Consider the following 8,751-nt stretch of genomic DNA (forward strand, 5'->3'; position numbering starts at 1 on the left):
TACTTTCTAATCACAGTACTTGCCATTGCATAATCTTGATGTATTCTTTCCTCATTTCTCTTGGTGCAATAGTGAGAAAAAGAATTCTCTGTCTCTCTCTCTCTCTCTCTCTATATATATATGTAACCCATAAGTAGTGTCAGTTTAAATGTAGTTTATTTGTAAGTAGTGCACCAAATTCAGAACTTACCACCTTTATAAGTTATCTTTATAACGTTAGGACTAAATGTAAATGAAAAATTGTTTTTGTAAAGCTTAGTGTTTAAGGAAGGTTATGAATGCAGGGTTAATAACACTGGAGGATTCCCCACTTCTTCTGCCACCATACTTTTTCCTTCATAGAACACGCTTAAAGATTTAGATATTAGAATGTTACTTAAAACAATATTAGATAGTTCTAAGAGACCCATCTATTACCAGAACGGAATTACTGTCTGGGGGAAGATTTTAGTATTCAGAGTTGAAAGACCAGACGTAGTTATTTCCAACAGTAGGCTCAACACTGATCAAATCATTTCTTTTATTGTAAGTATCCATATTAATAAAATCAGGAGGTGGGAGTAGAAGGCATCTAAAGTTCCTTGCAGTTCTGATATTTTATAATTTATGATTTAAATAGGTAGCTTTGTAGGCTGTGCTTTATTCTAGCAATGGTGAATTTTTTTTTGAAAGTGATGTTATATATACATATATAACATGTCAGTTTCCAAACATGCTTTTTTTTTTTTCTTTTTTTTCTTTTTTTTAAAGAAATAGGGTCTCCCTTTGCTGCCCAGGTTGGTTTTGAACTCCTGCCTCAGCCTTAGAAAGTGCTGGGATTATAGGCGTGAACCACTGTACCCGGCCAGTATGATTTTTAATAATCATCCTTTGTTCAAAGTATGTGTAATAAATAGTCCAGAAAATAAATGTTTGGAACTGATCAAATATGACTACCACTTTCCGTGAATTACAGTCTAGTGGTACAAAATGTCCATCTTTTCTAAGCGTTAGTAAAGAGAAGCAAGATAATGTGTGTCCCAAAGAAATCAAGTTGTTTTTTACATTCTACCATTTCATATTGTATTTGTATTTTTAAAATAGACCTTAATTTTTAGTACAGCCTTGCAGAAAAATTGCAAAGACCATACAGAAAGTTCCCAGCACCCTGCACTTGGCACTATTAACATCTTACAAATGAATGAACCAGTATACACTATCACTAACTAAAATGTGTACTTTTGCAGAATTTGTAAGTTTTTACATAATACCCATTTTCTGGTTCAGGATCTCATCAAGGATACTGCATTACCTTTAGTTGTCATGTGTCCTTGGGTTCCTATTGGCTGTGATGGTTTCTCATTCTTGTTTTTGATGACCTTTATAGTATTGAGGCATACTCAGATAATGTTTTAAAACTCCTATCTGCACCAGAACATCAGATTTGCAGAATGCTCCTCCTTTGGAATTTGGCTGGTGTTTTTCTTATGTTTAGACTGGCTTTGGGGAGGAAACACCACATTAGTAAAGTGCCATTTCTATTGCGTCAAATCAAGGATACATACTACCAACTTTATGACCGTTGATGTTGGACCTTGATCACCTGGCTGAAGTAGGAGTTTGTTAGGTTTCTCCACTTTATAACATTACTCTCCCTCCCCTCCCCCTCCCCCACCCCCCACTTACTTTCTGTACTGTACTCTTTGGAAGGAAGTCACAGCCCACATCTGAGTAGGAAATTATGGTCTCTCTTATCCTGGTTTTTTTTTTTTTTTTTTTTTTTTGGGAGACGGAGTTTCACTCTTGTTGCCCAGGCTGGAGTGCAATGGCGCGATCTTGGCTCACCGCAACCTCCGCCTCCCTGGTTCAAGCAATTCTCCTGCATCAGCCTCCGGAGTAGCTGGCATTACAGGCATGCACCACCACACCCAGCTAATTTTCTTGTATTTTTAGTAGAGACGGGGTTTCTCCACGTTGGTCGGGCTGATCTCGAACTCCTGACCTCAGGTGATCCGCCTGCCTCAGCCTCCCAAAGTACTGGGATTACAAGCGTGAGCCACCACACCTGGCCTTATCCTGGTATTTTTAATGGGGAAGACAGGAATCTGTCTTCATACCATTTGTCCTTCATACCCTTTGTAAACAGAGGGAGGGTAACAGTTTACCCTATTTTTTAATCCATTCCAAGGAGCTTATTGACTTAAATGCTTTTGATACTAAGTTTAGAGCAAAAGAGAAAGAGAAGGCCTGTTTGTTTTTTGTAGCAGGAGGAAATAGTGGCAGTAGCTAATAATCCTAATCCCCCACTCTTGGTACCAAGGAATGCTTTTCTGACATTGCATTACCTCTTGGGATTGATAGTTTATGTGGATAGGATCATGGCAACTCTGGGTGATGCACTGATTATTGCTGGGCTCTCTATCTAAGGTATTTGTTCAGATAGGAAAATTACAGAATTGTTTTGTGTTGTCAAAACCAGCAGGCTACATATAACACTACTGGTCTGTGACCCGGGTTCAGCAGGCTTGTGTGCCAATACACTTTTTTTTTTTTTTTTTTTTTGCCTATATATTTTTAGAACACTCCCTCCCATTTTCCCCTCATTTTCAACAGGGCAGTCGGATATTGGAGGAATTGTAATGAAGACTTACTTATACATATTTCTTGAATTCTAAAGACTTATACGTATTTCTTGAATTCTAATTGTGTGTGTATTAAAGGGATTGAAGTTGTCATAGAGAATATTTAGATAAAAGCAAAATATCTTGATCTTATGGTATAGGTAGAAACAGTCATTCAGATTTAGCTGGGGGAGATAAACCATAATATATTATGGTTAGAATGGTGCATTCCCTTGAAAAAACATTCCAAATAGCTTGGCATCTGCTTTTTGATGTAATTCTTTTGAAATACTTTTGAGCCTGCTGTGTAATATAATGGCCAAGACCTTGAATTTTAGAGACTAATTGATCTGTCCTGGAATCCTAGGTTCACTTCTTAACTAACTCTAAGCCTCAATTTTCTGGTCAATTAAAAAATATGAAAGAATGATAACAGAACCTATTTCAGAAAGGTTAAATGAGGTAATTATCAAGTGTTTAGTACAATCCCTGGACCCATTTCAAGCCCTCAAAAGTTAGTTGTTAACTACCTTCTTTTGTTTCTTTGGGAGAATTTAGAATTTATTGATTGCCATTGAAGATTTTTTAGGATTCAGTGACAGCCATGCCTTTTCCAAGTAAAATATAGCAATATAGAGCTTATCCTGCTAGAGCAGATGACAGAACCAAAGGTGAATTGGATTAAAAGGAAAGCAAACATGGGGGAATAATGGTAAGAAAACGTATAAACAATAGAATAAAATTAAAGAAACCAAAGATAAAAATTAGATGAAGATGTATTTTGATTTGCTTATTACAAATGCCCCTTGATATTTAGTGTCATTTAAATATATAAGTAAATTGTAAGCACTTCATTATGTCTGGTATCATTACAGAATGGAAACACTAATGCAGATGTGTTACTTCCATATTTCCTCAGTGAAGTCGTGTAACTTTAAAAGGAAGAGGTATTTGGTATACACAAACTTAGATGGCAATTCTATTCTAGTAAATATTCAAAAGGAAGATTATATGTTTACACATGAAATATGAAAGTTAGCTCCAACATAATGCTGTTGCATGCTAATATTAAAGCTGCTATCCCCAACAAATATATTGTTTGCTATTACTACTTTGCCAGATTAAGTGACTTGGTGTCCGCTGGAAAGCAGCCAGTGCTGAGAGTACAATTGGTACTTGTATCTCAGCTATTTTCTAGTTTGCTCGTGTTTGTATGCCTTCCTAGAGTCATTTGTGCTTCTTTCTGAACTTGTTGATTCCAGTTGTACTTGTTTTGTTATGAAATTTAAATATGTAAGTTGATAAAATGTGACTGAAAAAGAATTGTTTCTAAGAAGACTAAGTTGACTGCTTTGGAAATACCTGGTAAAGGTGAGTTGTCTGATTAGGTAGATGAAAACTATTAAAAGCCATGGGACAATCATAAAAACGTAGAAGTTTTTAATTTGCAAGTGTTTTTTCACTTCTCATTACACTGAGAACACTTAGAGGATACATCACAAGTGTGCTTCAGAGAAGAAAAGTATTAAGGAGTTGAAATAACAGACTTATTTAAAGAAAAAGTCTTGGACCTGTATCAAATAATTGAACTAAAGTGTCTTTTAAATTAAAATCTTTAAGATAGGTTTGTATCACTTAAAATCCAAAAACGTTTTTCCTCTGCGTTAAACAAGTTGACCATCTTCTGCATGTGGCTGCATGTGAACATAATGTAATGATAAGCTGTTATGATATCTTTGTAAATAAATGTAATAAAAATAAGTATTCATGCTACTTAGAAAATGTGCTAACGCTTACATAATTAAGTGTCTAAACTGTAAGAAATATTTTGTGTATGAAATGTTGGAGAGAAGAAATTAACCCAACATCAAGTCTTGGTATCTAAATTAATTAATTTATTTATTTAGAGACAGGGTCTGGCTCTGTCACCCAGGCCGGAGGTCAGTGGCACAATCTTGGCTCACTGCAGCCTCCATCTGCCAGGCTCAAGCGATCCTCCCACCTCAGCCTCCTGAGTAGCTAGGACTACAGGCACGTGCCACCACATCAAGCTAACTTTTTGTATTTTAGTAGAGATGGGGTTTTACCATGTTGCACGGGCTGGTCTTGAACTCTTGACCTCAACTGATCCACCTGCCTTACCCTCCCAAGGTGCAGGGATTACAGGCTATCTGCCTCCCCACTTAACCTTGGTGTCTAAATTTAAAGCCACTGAAACCATGTCAGGTCTTGAGATTTGCCATGAGTAAACCATTTCTTTTAGAAGGGCACGTTTTGGTTCTCAGAGGTTGTATAAACTTATTCCTCCATAATACTCCCTTTTAATAAGGAAAAAAAAATTGCCTGAGGAAGAGGAAGTTAACCATTAAATACCTATCTTGGAATTATGTAGTTTTGTTTTAATTTCCTGTTACCTTCCAGGCAAGATTTGAAAGGTCATGCATTAAAAAAAGAAAGTTTGTCAATAGCATATATATGTAGAAATAAATCACTTCAATCACTGTTGATTTTCATAGGCAAGCAGATAAAAAAGATGTTACAGAAGTTATTTGAACAGCTTTTCAACAAAGGCTCACATTTGAAAAAAATTAATGTCAAGTTTTATTCACATAGAGACCACAGCCACTCTTTCTCTTTTAGTTCATTCATATAGTTTGGTGAAGAAACTGCTCCACAAAGAAGTCGCAGCTTTTGCCATTTTGAAGGAAAACCTCAGGTGTTTCATCATTTTTGGTCTATTTTTCGAAACACAATTCAGGAGTGTCACAGACCCACCATAGACCCATATAAGCATCTACCACCTAAGTGGTTCTTGAGTGGTTTTGATCCTCAGACCCACTTTCCCAGGTGTCTGGTGTTAATGTATGCTCCTGATAATTAAGAGTAAAATTATTAATATCAAATTTGAAATATTTACATGATAGATGATATATAATAATCTTACGTTTATTAACAGGTTGGGCAGCAAAACTTCTTACTCTCAGGACTCCTTTAAATACAAATTGTTGAGGAGCCCAAAGAGCTTTTTGTTCATGTGGGTTGTGTCGGTTGATACTTCCCGTATTGGAAATTAAAGCTGAAAAGTTTTAAAGCATTGTTTCACTTAATAGAAAGCAGCTGGATTTTCATCTCTGCTTCTGCGTTCAATTGTGATATCTCTTGTCTTGGAAGCCTCTGGAAAACACTATACACATGAAAGAATACGAGTGAAAAAGTCTTAGTATTATGAATATAAATTTGGCGTTGCAGATGTCCTTTGAGAACCACTCTTCGCTGATACATGTCGGTGATGGACTGTTTGCAGTTTGAGCTCCTCTACGTGAATGGGTATTCCCAAGTGGTTCTGTTGCATCACTTGAGCAGCCCTGTCTTGGGGCAACTCGGCCATGTACAGGCCTGCCCACCCTCCTACAGATGCACACCAGTCTCTTTCCTTGATCTCATTAACATAAAATCACATCTCATCTCAAGGAATGTATCTACTACTTGGAATCTATTGAGTCATAGCTTTTAGTTATCAGTGAATTTTTTTTTTCTTCAGCTTCATATCATTTTCTTACCTTATCTGGTGATTCATTGCCCATAAAAATAACGAGTAGTTTTACAATCAAAACTGGCTTTGAATTGTGTTTGTGTCATAAATTTATACGAATTTGTATTTTTAAGGGATTTTTGTGAAGATTCTTGGTATCTGAAGGGAAATGTTTGTGTTTAACCTTAGTCTTCCTTGTCTATTCTAACCCCAACTCTCCTAGGGGAAAAAAAGCTTCTTTTTTTTTTTTTTCCTCTGCTCTACTTTCAGTACCACTAATCTATTAACTCATCAAACTCCAAGCAAAGGTAGAGGTAACAAAAGCAGAGGAAATTGTCATCATTGATTCCTCTTCTCCACTGTGTTTCCTCTGTCCAACACAGCACTCTTCTGTTTTTAACCAGCCCTGACTTCCTCTCAGGTGTCAACTCACCCCATCTTCTGCCCTGTCGCTGTGCTCCAGCCACACTGCCTTCGTTGTCTTCCCTCAAACTTTCAGGTGCATTTTTACCTCAGGGTTTTTCTGTCCTCTCTGCTTGTGTCAGATGTTTCCTTTCTTCTGCACGGGTCTGCTAAAATCACACTTTATTAGTGAATATGTCCTTGATCACTGTCTAAAATAGTAACTCTGTCCTCTATTTTCTTATTCTCTATTTACTTCATAGAAATTTTCTAAAGTTAATTTGTGTATGGCTTCATCTTTATAAACTGAGATTCCTGAGGGAAGGGACTTTGTCTTCTTTATTGCTGTAAACACTGCCTGGCACATAGCATCCTTAACAGCTACTGATTGAATGAGTCATTGACTATCCTCCAAGCTCATTCTTAAGTTGTGACGAATGGATCATTGCTGTTGATGCTGCAATGATAGCCTTCATTGCTAGGGAGCCAGAAGTCAGTCTGTGAAACTGGTGATGCTAGTAACTGCTTGAAAGCAAGCCATGCGACTTACATTTTTCTTACCAAAGGGAAAGTTGACTGCTTGATAATATCCCCACTTCCACTTTAATACTCTATTTGGCTGCTCTTGTGAAGCTGCCTTCTCTCCCCCACTCCCTTCGTTCGTTGTTTTCTACTTTCCAAAATTACCTTTGACTCTCATTTAAACCAGATTTTTTCTGGGTCAGATAAGGGGGAGGAATACAGTGTGATTTACTCTGAGATCATAGAGTGCTGGAAAGGACCAATGCAGGTCATTTAATCTCATCTTCCTGTTTATAGATGAAGAAACAGCCTGGAAGGCTATAACTTTCCCAAGTGAGTGAGAGAATCAGAACTTCATAAAAGCCCTGATTTTCTAGTTCCTACTTCAATGTCAAGCTCATCTAAATCTGTACCCTTCAGATTTTGGGTTTTTGGATTAGGGATGTTCACCTGGTAAATATAATGCAAATCTTCCAAAGTCGAAAAAAATTGGATATCTGAAACACTCTGGTGTTTAGAATTTCAAATAAGGAATACTCAACTCGTATTTAGTTGTTGACTGACCCAACAATTAAGTGCCTCTATCATTTTTCTTATTTCTAAAATGAGAAACATCCTTACTCAGAATTGATCAGAGAATTGAACAAAATGCACAATGCATAACATCTTTTTTTCTTTTTTTTGAGACAGAGTCTTGCTCTGTGACCCTGACTGGACTGCAGTGGTGCTATCTCGGCTCACTGCAACCTCCACCTCCCAGACTCAAGCGATTCTCCTGCCTCAACCTCCCTAGTAGCTGAGCGTGCACCGCCATGCCTGGCTAATTTTTATATTTTTAGTAGAGACAGAGTTTCAGCCTGTAGGCCAGGCTGGTCTTGAACTCATGACCTCAAGTGATATGCCTGCCTCCCAAAGTGCTGGGATTATAGCCATGAGCCACCATGCCCAGCCCATCATTCTCCCCTCCCCTCCCCTTTCCCCCTCCCCCCTCCCCTCTCCCCCTCCCCCTTCCCCTCCTCTCCCTTTTTTGAGATGGAGTTTCTTTCACTGTTGTTGCCCAGGCTGGAGTGCACTGGCGTGATCTCTGCTCACTGCAACATCCACCTCCCGGGTTTAAGCGATTCCCCTGCCTCAGCCTTCCAAGTACCTGGGATTACAGGTGTGCACCACCACGCTAGGCCAGTTTTGTATTTTTAGTAGAGACGGGCTTTCACCATGTTGGCCAGGCTTCTCTCGAACTCCTGACCTCAGGCAATCTACCCACCTAGACTTCCCAAAGTGCTGGGACTACGCGTGTGAGCCACTGTGCCTGGCCGGCCCAGTCCATCTTGAAGCCTTCACTGTGTTAGCTTTTGCTCCTGCCCCTCTTTTTCTAGGAGTCCTGGCTGTCCTCATGCAGAAGAACTTGCTTTTTTCTCTAAATTTGCTAGTGCTTTTTCTGCGTTCAACTGTAGATCCTCTAAATCCTTTTCAAAGCCATTGGCTTTTCAGCTTTCACATGTCCAAGATTGTCTAGACAGGTGAAACTTAAAAGTTTTATTTTTAAAAATTAGTCTGGTTTTTAGAGGTTGATGTTTCCTTGTTATTAAACTATATATAGAACTTTTCAGATATCTAATCACTCTAAATCCCTCTATACCTACCATATAGGAAAAGAAAGTTTGACCAGAAAATGGTCATTAGTCATAACACAGG

This window comes from Pan paniscus, chromosome 7, assembly GCF_029289425.2.
Source record: "Pan paniscus chromosome 7, NHGRI_mPanPan1-v2.0_pri, whole genome shotgun sequence".
NCBI classification, from domain to species: Eukaryota; Metazoa; Chordata; class Mammalia; order Primates; family Hominidae; genus Pan; species Pan paniscus.